The 12,201-nt window shown below is 36.5% G+C and overlaps 1 long non-coding RNA gene across 1 annotated transcript; it reads left to right on the forward strand.

Moving 5' to 3' along the window:
• The first annotated feature begins 5,430 nt into the window (after positions 1 to 5,430).
• Positions 5,431 to 6,226, forward strand: LOC120535005. The gene is made up of 3 exons (XR_005634838.1): positions 5,431 to 5,548; positions 5,641 to 5,762; positions 6,012 to 6,226. It is a non-coding gene; the product is annotated as an uncharacterized LOC120535005 (long non-coding RNA).
• Positions 6,227 to 12,201: the final 5,975 nt, after the last annotated feature.

Raw genomic sequence — 12,201 nt, forward strand, 5'->3', positions numbered from 1 at the left:
ACTTTTGGGATACCTCCCTCAGCCTGTTATACAGTATGCAAGCAATGTATAGATTTTTATTAAAATAGAAAAATAGCAAATTAACTGAATGAAATAAAAGATTGAAAATAATTAATTTTAGTAAAGTGAAGCCCTAATGCACCCTTGTTTTAAAGTAACAAAGTTTAAATAATATGTTCCAAAAAGAGCATGGTAAGGTCTTGTATCATATAGATACTCCATCTAATTGGTAAATAATGGATAAAGCAACCAGAACACCCAGAAAAGCAGAAGCAAAATTAGGATGAAAATATTGCTAAAAAGTTAAAAATGGAAAAAAAAAACAGCATCCCCATATAACTGCTTAATACACTTTCATAGATATTTACCAAACACAGTTTTAGTAATTTAAGAATAGACCCCAAAATACAGAAACTGGAAAATAACAGCTCATCTAATTAGGCTAGGAAGCCAATTGAAAACAGAAGTTGATTAGAACAAAAACCCACAGCTACAGTGGGTCCTCAGGACTTAATTTGAGAACCATTGCTCTACCTTGTTATACCAACAGTCTTGCTGAAAAAGGGGTTCAGGCTGTCAAATGAAGTGAAGAAAACAGCAGTGAGGATCTGTGTCTTGCTATTCTGAATTATAGACCACCATCATAACAATATAGCTAATCACCAGCTTAATTACTCATGAACAGAATGAACATATTCTTCAACATACATACCAATACTCACAGAGGAAGCACAAATATAACCAATTATATGACAAAACAGCACTACCCTTAAGTACACTAGCGCAAGAGACCTGGTACAAGTCAGATACAATAGAAGGTGGGGGCAAATTGCAAAGGGTCTGAAAGAGGCAGTGCGAAGATTGTTTGATTTACTTACTGATAATAGAAATTGACTGAAAATCCCACCACGTGAATTGTGTTTTCATAAGTTTGATGAAGAGTTAATGTATGCAAATAACTACACATTTTTTGGGAAATAGTTTTTTTTTTGTAAACTTTTTTCTTTTATTATTTTTAATGACAAAACAAAAAACAGGAACAACCAGATAAGTAATGTTTAACATCAAAAAGAGAATAGAGTAAAGAGTATTCAAATTTAAAGATATTTAAAAAAATATATAATTCCCTATATAATCTATTCAAGTGCATTAACAAAAGTATAACAAACTGAAACTGAAACACTGAATCAAAAGGTAGTGATGACAATGTGAATTGATCATCAGACAGTGACACAATTAATGAAACTAATGTATATCGCACTGACCAAACAATTGTGATATCCATCCATCTTCCAAGCTGCTGAATCCGAACACAGGGTCACGGGGGTCTGCTGGAACCAATCCCAGCCAACACAGGGCACAAGGCAGGAACCAATCCCAAGGCAGGGTGCCAACCCACCACAGGACACACACAAACACATCCACACACCAAGCACACACTAGGGCCAATTTAGAATTGCCAATCCACCTAACCTGCATGTCTTTGGACTGTGGGAGAAAGCCGGAGCGCCCGGAGGAAACCCACGCAGACAACATGCAAACTCCACGCAGGAAGGACCCGGGTCTCCTAACTGCGAGGCAGCAGCACTACCATTGCGCCACCGTGCCGCCATTATGATATACCCAGTGATTTTGATCAACCTGAAGGATCACTGTGGTTCCGCAGTAACTGCATGTCATAAAGGCAAAAAGATTGTGATTAAGCAGAAGGGCACTAAAGACATTAGCCTACTAAACACTGTTCACAATGCTGGAGGTGTTGAGCAGAAAAACAGATCTTTAAACTGTGGATGTGCAAAGTAATTAAAAAGTGTGTAGTAAGCTTTTCTATATATTCTTTTCATCTGCACGAGTATATATATATATATATATATATATATATATATATATATATATATATATATATATATATATATATATATATATATATATATATATATATATATATATATATATATATATAAATATATATATTTTGTGGAGAACAGCATACAGTGCCCCAGCACCAATCAACCTTAAGTCCGGGCCTCTCAATTGTCCATCCTTCCTTCACCACCTTTACTCCTCTCCTCTGATCTTCTCCTCTTCCTCTCGACTCCGGCTAATAACTGGAGGAATGCGGCCCCTTTTATTTCAACCCAGATGTGTCCAGGTGCCCCTGGATGAGCTTCCTGCGCACTATACAGTGGTACCTTGGTATACATCTGCTTTGGAATAAGTCCAACTTGGTATACGTCCTGTTTAGACACAAAAACTTTTGCTTGGTATACGACCTTTGTTTGGAATACGACTCGCATGCTAACCTTGTTTACCTCTCTTGAGACAAAGCCACGACTGCCCACGAGCGTTAGTGCGCCAGTTGCTAGCATTCAGTGAACAACCCGCGCTATATCTCACTGTGAACTTTCACGTGTGTGATATAGCGGGTCCACAGCTCCTGTCAAAGTCCAGCTTTAAAATAAATAATCACCGCGCTCGCAGCTTGGTGAGGGGGCGCGGTAGTTATGTAGCTTTAGGTTGTCAGGGCGATTAGCGATGTGAGCTTTTCTCACCAAAGTGCACTTGTGAGGGACCATCTGCATTCATGATTGTTCCTGGGGCTACTTATCTTGATAAACAAAAGCGCGAGTCAGCTAGAAGGGGAGGAAAAAGAAAGAACGGATGGGAGTGAGTGAGTGAGAGAGAGAGAGAGAGCGAAGTTGCTGAAGTAGGCAGAGTTAACGTCAGCTGCAAGTAGGGCGACTCCCCTGTTGGGAAGCAGTGGGGCCACCAGGTAAAAAGGCACTGGGCTTCTTCTTGTTTTTTTTTTTTTATTATTTTTATAGAATGCTTCCTGCTCTATTCTAACTTTGTTGTTTTTAAGAAGACTTTTTTCTATTGTTTTTAACCTCCACGTTTCACTTATGATTTTATGGATTATTTATTGGAGCTTTGGAGACTGCACTTTAATTTGAACACCTTGTTTTGTTAATTGTTTTAATAAAAGCACTTTGCACTTTTTCACCATCCCCTTGCTTTGTTGTTACCGATGAGGTTAGCAGTAAGGCACATTACCGATGGTGTAGGGTTCAAGGGCTCAACCGGCAGCAGATGGGAGCATACAGCAAACCTGCATCGTCACAACTTGATTTTGTGTTTTTTTCATGTAAATTTGAATTGATTGTTGAAAAGTATGAAGGTGTCATGCGTATCCGGGACATGGCTGTTGCATACCGTTTGTCGAGAACAACGGTATCTACGATTGTGAAAAACAAAGATGTTATTAAAAAGTAAAGTGAGGTAAAACTTTCATTTATTTCATCTAATTGCTTTTGTATTTATGCATTTTAGTATTAAGCAGTGTTTAAATTATTTTATACAATCCCATCAATGTATAATATGTCAATAGCAATAGGATTTTTTTTTTCATGGGAACGGATTAATCATTTTCCCATTATTTCTTATGGGAAAAATTTGTTTGGTATACGTCCTGTTTGGTATAAGTCAAAGGGTCTGGAACGAATTAAGGACGTATACCAAGGTTTCACTCTATATATATATATATATATATATATATAGAGAGAGAGAGATCTCATATTGTTATCTAAATTATCACCATTTTAATCATAGATACATTATATAACTCAGATCATAGCCTAGAAGCACCTGGGAAATATAGAAAATGACATAAGAAATAAGCAGACTATTTATAAGCACACTGTTTACTGCCATGTGAGAGTGTAAAATTGACAGTTAAATGAAAAATAATCTCAAAATAATAACCCATTCAGAGCAAAATCTTCAATGTTGTTTAGTGTTGTTTTTTCGGTGCTAATTTTTTCTGTTAACAAATGTTGATTTGAGGACATCAAAACTTGCGAGATTACAGAGTGTTTGGATTTGGTGTTATTTTTGGGAGTAGGTACACATTACACCAAGTGAAGAGTGGATTTGATTTCCAGCACTTTTTATTATATATAAGAGAAATTATTTTTAATTATTTGATATAATTTTTATATTATGAAGCCATGGTGGTGCCTAATGCTGTAACTATTTATTTATTTTTGTGTTATCAATATTAAACTTCTTCACAGGTACAGTTGACATGTCTGGGAACACCTCAGAGGTGAAATAAAACTGACCTGGCATTCTTCACCTTGAAATATATATTGTATTTTACAACAAAAAATTGGAAAAAGCACATTGGTTTCTGAGTAAAGGAATGTTTAAGTTTGACACAAACAGAATTTCCAGCACATTTGAGAAGTTAAATGTCAAGTTTTAGTGAAAAAAATAATGATCCTTCCTTTATTTATTGGATGATAAGGGTTTATTATAGCGTTATAGTGGAAATTGCTGAAAAATGCCCTCAGGTGACAAGGGGTTAAATAAATAACTATAGAGAAAAATAAACAAATGAATACATTATTTAATGAAGAAATAAATAACATATATTCCTAGTTAAAATTAATCAATTATATCATGTCATTTGTATCACCCAATAACTTATACTTAATTATTCATAGATTTATCTAAACATATTTATTTAATTTTGACAAAAATATCCCTCTATTTTAGATATATTTATGTTCATAAATATTGTATGTAGCAACAACTAAGTTAAAAAAATTTAATGACATTTTAAGTTGCATTAGCCAATATTAGCCTGTTCTTCCTAGATTGTTAAACAGCTGCTCTCTCTACGCTATCATCAAAGTTCTTTTTATTACAGGTAATCATGCTGGTGAAGTTGAATTACCTTCAAGTGAAGAAATAACTTAAATTGCTAGTTGGATTAAAAGTTGAGGAGTTTCTAAGCAAAGGTACGTTTGAATTTAATTAAGTGTTAGCTAATGTTTCTTCTGATTTAAAAATGTCATTTTATTGACATTTATTATCAGTTTTCTTCTGTTTTAGTGAAAATAAAAATTTGGGCTTACAACAAATGATGCACTTCAAATCTTTGATGAAACAGATACTAATGTGGAGGAAGATATTTTTCAAGAGTTGATTCAGAGCAACCTACAAATATGCTTCACAGTAAAATGTTCTACACAAGGACTTTTTGCTGACCTGGATGTTTCTGATGGTGTATGACTTCTTTCAGAAATATTTGAAAATTAATCAATATTGATCTTTCCTGTTTGAAAAAAGAATTTTCACCCACAGTTACCTCAACACCAAGTGCATGCACTGAAATGCTTTCAAACTTCAGTGATGTAGAAAAGTTGGGGAGAACACAGCTGGACCTGTCTACAAGTTCAAACTCTAATAATGCCAGAGTAGGTGGGAGGTTTGGTAAGTACAAACATTCTCTTCTATTTATTTCTAGGTTTATGGAATTAAGTGTGATTCAGATATGATGGCTTTGTGTGGTTTTGCTGTATGCAATTTCATTAGGTAAATCAAGACTTCTTTTTGTTGTTGAATACTGAAACATCCGCAAAATTGCTTGCGCAGTGGGAGACAGCATTCAAGCAGAAAGTCATCAAAGAAGCAAAGCCTCTCACTTTGAGAGCAGAACTTCAAAGTTATATCAGTGCAGCAAAGAAACAACAGTATGAAAATTGTAAGTGGTATTTTGAGGTTTTAAATGGCAAGCAAGGCTCTCTGTTCTACATAATTCATATTTCTGAGTATTGACTCCTCGTTTTCCATCAGACTGGAATGGTAAAATTTCCTCTTTCTTGCTGCTGCTGTATTTGCCACCACCTTCTGCATGGAGAAACAAGGCTAAAATCAGTCCAACTGATGCTGTTGACAGGCTCGTACATTTTTATAAGGTAAATTTACTAATGTGAGATCAATGTCTTTGAAATGTGTTGTACATACATGATTTCTGTTTTCTGGTTGATTATTGCTGAAGGAAGTTGTTCTCATGCTTTTCACCCAAGACCAATATGTAATGTTAATTTTTTTAGTCTTATTTTTTAGTCTTATTGGTGACATGTAAATTTAATAATTAATTAATTCTGTTCTGTTTTGAAATTGCTGTGTATTTATCAAATGCATCATGTTTAATTCTTTTACAGTCCTGTACCAGCATTGAAGAACATCTCAGCAGAAAAGAAAGTTACCAACCATGCCTACTTGCAGTAGGACAAACCAAGAAGAGGATCGACAATTTTGATGTGGTTGTTGACAAGCAGTTCATCCCTTGTGCAGGAACCACCTCCCTGAGTGACATAAAGGAACTTTTCAAAGTTCATTATGTTTTTAACTTTGCCTATGAAGAATCTCTGGCAAATGTCAAGAGCCTTGTATTTAATGTTATACTTTTTAAATGATCACCACTAGCACTTTGCTATTTATTTTTTACACAATTTCCATCTACAGTATATAGTGCTGTGTATATTGATGAGCTCAGTGTTTACACAAAATGATTAATAGCAGCTGTGCATGTACAAATATGTATATTAATCCTTGTATCCACTATAAATTGCAATTGAGACTTGTTTTTTTTTTATTTATTTAAATGCTCTTGCTTGGGAAACCTGCTTTTTATGGTTGATTGGTTTTGAAATTTTTTCTAAACAGTTTTGTTTGAAACAAACATTTTGAACAGTCTTGATTCTTTTTTTTTAATTTGGTGTATAATGTGTATACATTAAAACCTTTATTAATGTGACATTAGCTTCTAAATAAAATGTGTTGATTAATATTGCAACTAAAATAATGCAATACCAGATATACTAACACTCACTATTAACATATTGACACTCCACACTTGACTGTAACACTGTAAGACTTATTTTTTTAACACCAGCAGAGTGCTTTGGGAATTTAGTTTACATCAAGTGTATGTTCAAAACAATGCTAGTGTTAAAAAATGAACTCTTACAGTGTTGATTTCAACACCTGACAAGTGTGAAAAATATAACACTACACAAAGTGTAACTTTAACTCGATTTGGTGTGGACCTATATAAACTCTATATAAAGTTAAAATGATATAAAGTTAAAATGAACACTGTAGGTGTGAAATTAACACTTTGGATTTTGCTGTGTGCATGCAAAAGCCAGATATTTTCAATGTTTTCAGTTTTGCCGGCTTTCAGTGTCCGGTTTTCACACAGTGTAGTTGAACTTTATTTTAAGTTTGTGTAGATTAAAAAAATTGCCAGGAGATGTCACTAGAGAAGTGAATATCAAATATGTCAAAACCTCGAAACAGTTTACTGCACATATTCTTGAATTTTTCATACTTCACAAATCTTTACTCTATCTGTATTATGCTATCTTCGTCGTAGTGAGAAGTCAAGCAAAATGACACCTTTTATTGGTTTATTAAAAAGATTACAATATGCAAGCTTTCGAGGCAACTCAGGACCTTTCTTCAGGCAAGATGTAATACGGAAACTGGAGGTCCCTGTGTTTATATACACACTAGGACAAGAAACAACATTGGTAAATCTTTAAGTTAATATCTTCGTTTGAAATCTCAGCATACGCCCACCCTCCCAATCAAACCCTGAATCCACCCGATTCAATCTAATCAGGACACGAGGGAAAACATCCATTTTGATATTCAGAATTACAGTATTCCATTAGTCAAAAACGCTACAAAACAGACACGAAAGTGACAGCACTCAAACAAGAGCAAAAAAAAACCTAATGTACAAGACAACAAACACTATTACCACGAAATTGAGGTCTTTGTGAAATTTATCAGGTATAAAAACTATTCTAAGAAGCTGAGCCTTTAGCTAGAAGTCACTCTTCTCTTATTGATGGCACACCATGCTTTGATTTTTCTAATCACGAACATTTTCCGATCCTTCACGGACCTTTTCAAGAACCTGGAAATCTACCCAGGTCAGAACAGATATAATCTGACTACATTGCTGTTTTATTTTTCTTTTGCTTGTTGTTGGCTGGTCTTGAATTAGTGTACACATATCTTTCCCTTCAATGAGTAATGGGTGTGTTATGAAATTAATTGAGATAGTAAACTACATATTGTCAGCATTTGTTGTTACTGCGTGGTGCTTTGTTGCTGTGGGTTCTAAGCATATATTTTGAATTATGTACTCCAACCTGGAACTTTAAGTGGAAGAGCGCTATATAAAATTTAATTAAATGTAACTGAATGCATGTCTGGACTGGTCTCACCTGCACTGTCACTTCATCAGAATGCTAAATCCTGTTGGATTATATGCTCCAGTTTTCCAACTCAAGCAACTAATAAAGTGCCAGTTTATTGAAACGAGTTAATCAAATTCCTCATGCAAATTTTTATATTTTTAAGGATTCTTTCCCAATTATTTTATATTAACTTAGTACCGCAACAATCATCCTGTAGCAAAAAAGGAAAAAAGGGGGCTGGGTTTACGTGCCAATGCAAATAGGCTTAACCCATCCCACAGACTGCTGTTTGTATTGTACTAGCAACAAATCGGAAATAAGGCTAGCATATGTGGCAGCGTCTACTAACAAGCCAGTGTTACTGCTGATAGTTAAATATAGGAGACAATAATGACGACGAGAAAAAAGATTATGGAAAACCGTCTGTTGGATGTGACTGTCTTATGGATAACACTTGCGGGTGAGAATTTATATTTAAAGGAAGTTACAATGCATCCTCAAAAACTTATTTGTATTAAAAAATATGAAAAGGGACGGACATACTTTCCAGCATTATGATTAAGATATGTAACGTTCGTTATTGCAAAACGCGATAACATGCAAGCTGGTAGTTCAGAAACAGACACAAATATTTAAACAGTTCACATTATGTGTCACATATTAACTTTATATTCTTTTTATTAATTCAAATGTTATTGAGAGGTAAATATGATAATGTAAAATCTGCTAATTTGTTGTTGCCCAGACATCTTTGATTTAAAGTTGTGTTCGTTCATCCTTCTTTTTATTATTATTATGTATTTCTTCTACATTTTAGGACTGTGTTCTGGTGACTTCGTGTCACAGATTCCACATGTTCAAACTGCCGAAGGAGAAAACGTAACGCTGAACTGCACATACAACACCTCAAGCAGTAGCACTCTTTATCTGCAGTGGTACCAGCACTTACCCACTGCAGCCCCACGTTACCTTCTTCAGAGATTTTCGACAGGTGGTGGAGATGACAACGGAGTAAAAGACGGTCGATTTTCTGCTGAACTGAACCATTCTAAGCGGTTTATACAGTTAACACTGCGAGAAGTTAAACTGTCTGACTCTGCCATGTACTACTGTGGTCTGAGCACCACAGTGCATCAGGGCTGTTACTTGGCGTGAACAAAAACAACAGAACTAAAGCTGTACGGTTCGCAAACGATTGCAAACTAATTCAATTCTCTAATATTAATTAATTACAAATCTTAATGGAATTGTTTTATGATTTTTTATTAAAAAGCACTGAAGCTCAAAATTAGTACTGCAACACGGTTTGATTTTATATATGATTTGGAAGATGTACACAGGTAAGAAAATGCATTTCCTAACGAGTTGCATTACAATTGGCCTCCACCAGTGAATGATTGCAATAATTTATAATATAATAAAATATAATATTTTTTTAAATGAAGAATAGCTTCAATGATAGAGCTGTCAAAACAGAGAAAATAGTAAAAAAAAAAATTATTAATTTTGCTTGAATTAACATTTTTTGTTGTTTTTGCTTCAAGATTCTTCAGTGATGATATACACACTGAAAATAGACAAACTCAGGGCTTGATATCTAAATTATTGTATTTGTTGAATACAATAAAAACATTGTTAAATCTGTTTAATCCAATGGGTCACAGAGAGTCAGAAGCAGTAGGTGCATTCTTGTCCTGGACCGGACACAAAAGCATCAGAAGGCCCTCTTACAAGCACACATCCACACTCACAGTTACACAGGGCCAGTTTGGAATCACCAGTTAATCCAACCACTATGTCTTTGTGGATGTTGGAGGAAACTTTGGAAAACATAACTGTGGAAATTAACTATTTTTTATTATACTTAAGTACATAAGTGTAGAGGTTTTCATCTTGTATTCACTTAACTTAAATCAACTTATAATGTTTTGTTTTTATCATCTGTTTTCAAATTTTATTTATCAATATAGCGGATTAATGCTTAAATCTGCATTTCAAGAAAACAAGGTGTAAATCAACAAAACAAATTATTTTTTGATATACGAGTATTTTAACCACATACCTAAATATATTTGATATATCTATAATCATTAAGATGAAAAAGTATTAACATAACATAGACTAGACAAAGGGTCTAAAGTTTTAACTTCAATCAACATTTGTTATTTCGTCTCCTTCTTTTAAAAAGGAAGCTGTTATTTTGTTTTCTTGATTTCATAGCAATACTGACATAATAAAACTGAATAAGTTATATTTTGAAATTTGGATATCTATTAGTTTTGTTATTTTGTGATAATTCCGTTTTTCTTGCTTTTAAGATTTTCATCATTATTTTCACCATGATTTGCATTGCTCTTTCCCAGGATTTATGGCTATTTAAGCTGTTATTTATCAATAAGCTGAAATAGCTGCATGTTTCACTCAGTGGCGCTTGGCCTTGTTTCTCCACTGTTCATTGTTAATTGTCTTTACAATAAAGGGAACAAATCCTATAGAAAACAGAATAAATTTATAGGAGGTTGACAGAAAAGAGTTAAGCTTTTAAAGGTATTATAATAACTGGTAGTTGAGTATTAAACTTCCCGGAGCTGTTTGCTAGTGGGGTGCTAGCACCATACAAGCAGCTGTACCAAGCTAATTAAGTAGGCGAACACTCATGTCCCATACACCGCACAACCCTGAGTGTCTCCGTAAGTAATTGCATAGATGGAATATCTAACAATACACAGCTCTGTCCCTTTTTTTTACCTCTTTAATAGAGCAGAGTCAAAAACAAAACTTAATACATGCAAGGCCATAACCAAAGTCATTCATCAACACATCTTTCTCCATAATGGTAACTGTTACACTTTTATATAACTGGGCTGCAATTGAACCAAACTCACCCAGACTAACTTGAACATAAACACATATAACATCTCTAATGCAAAAGAAATCGACTGCCTTGCTTAATTAACACAAAAAGTAAAAAGAAATACCCATAATGCACCATGCTGTTAGCGCTGACTGCCGAGTCATTACATAGCCCCCAAGAGGGTTAGTGTCCCCACAACCCTAATCTCCCACAACAAAATCCAACAAATGCCCTGGCCGGCGACGAACACGCTTCGGCTTTCCTTATGTTCTATCACCCGCGCCAGGCTTAGTCCCGAGTCCATCATTGTCCATCTCGGCACCAAGGGTGGATGGTGGAGATCTACTCTGGTTCTCTGGTCCTTCTTGTTCTGGGGTCAATGGGTGATATGGTGCTAACCGGTCCTTATGAAGCACCACCCGTCTGCCCCGTCCAGGCATTCGGACCCGGGAGACCACCTCCGAAATTTGGTCCAAAATCTCCCCAGGTCCTTGCCAATGATGGGTCAATTTGTGAGATAATCCTCGCTTCCTTTGGGGGCAAAACACCCACACTTTGTCCCCTTGCCCCAGGGTCGGCTCATGGGCCCGGGTGTCGTATGCCCGCTTCTGGCGGGCTCCAGCTTCCTCTAGGGCCTCCCTGGCCAGTTGATGGACGGTGTCCAGACGCACCTTCAACCGCCTAAAGTAGTCCAGTTCAGGCCCACCAACAATCTCAGGCTCGGGGGGCGAGCCAAACACCAAATCCACTGGCGTGCGGAGCTCTCTCCCGAACATCAGCCCCGCTGGTGTGCACTGACTTGACTCCTGTACTGCTGTTCTATACGCCCACAGGACCAGAGGCAAATGCTGGTCCCAGTCTCTCTGGTGCTGGCTGGTCAGGATTGCAAGTTGGGTGGCCAGGGTGCAGTTGAAACGCTCGACCAGTCCATTGCTTTGAGGGTGAAGGGGAGTGGTTCTTGTCTTCTTCACCCCAGCCGCTGGCACACCTCACTGAACAACCGACTCTCAAAATTCCGCCCTTGGTCACTATGAAGTTCGTCCGGCACTCCGAATCAGGTGAACATCTCGTCCACTAGCCGCTGGGCTGATGTGGAGGCACTCTGGTCAGGAACTGTGTATGCCTCTGGCCATTTCGTAAAATAATCCATAGCGACCAAGACAAAGCGGTTGCCGGCTTCGGTGACAGGGAAAGGACCCAAGACATCCACCCCAATCCTCTCCATGGGTGCCCCAACTAGGTACTGCTGCAAGGGCGGGCGAGAGCATCGGCCGAGTCCTTTCT

Source organism: Polypterus senegalus, chromosome 9 (assembly GCF_016835505.1).
Source record: "Polypterus senegalus isolate Bchr_013 chromosome 9, ASM1683550v1, whole genome shotgun sequence".
NCBI lineage: Eukaryota > Metazoa > Chordata > Cladistia > Polypteriformes > Polypteridae > Polypterus > Polypterus senegalus.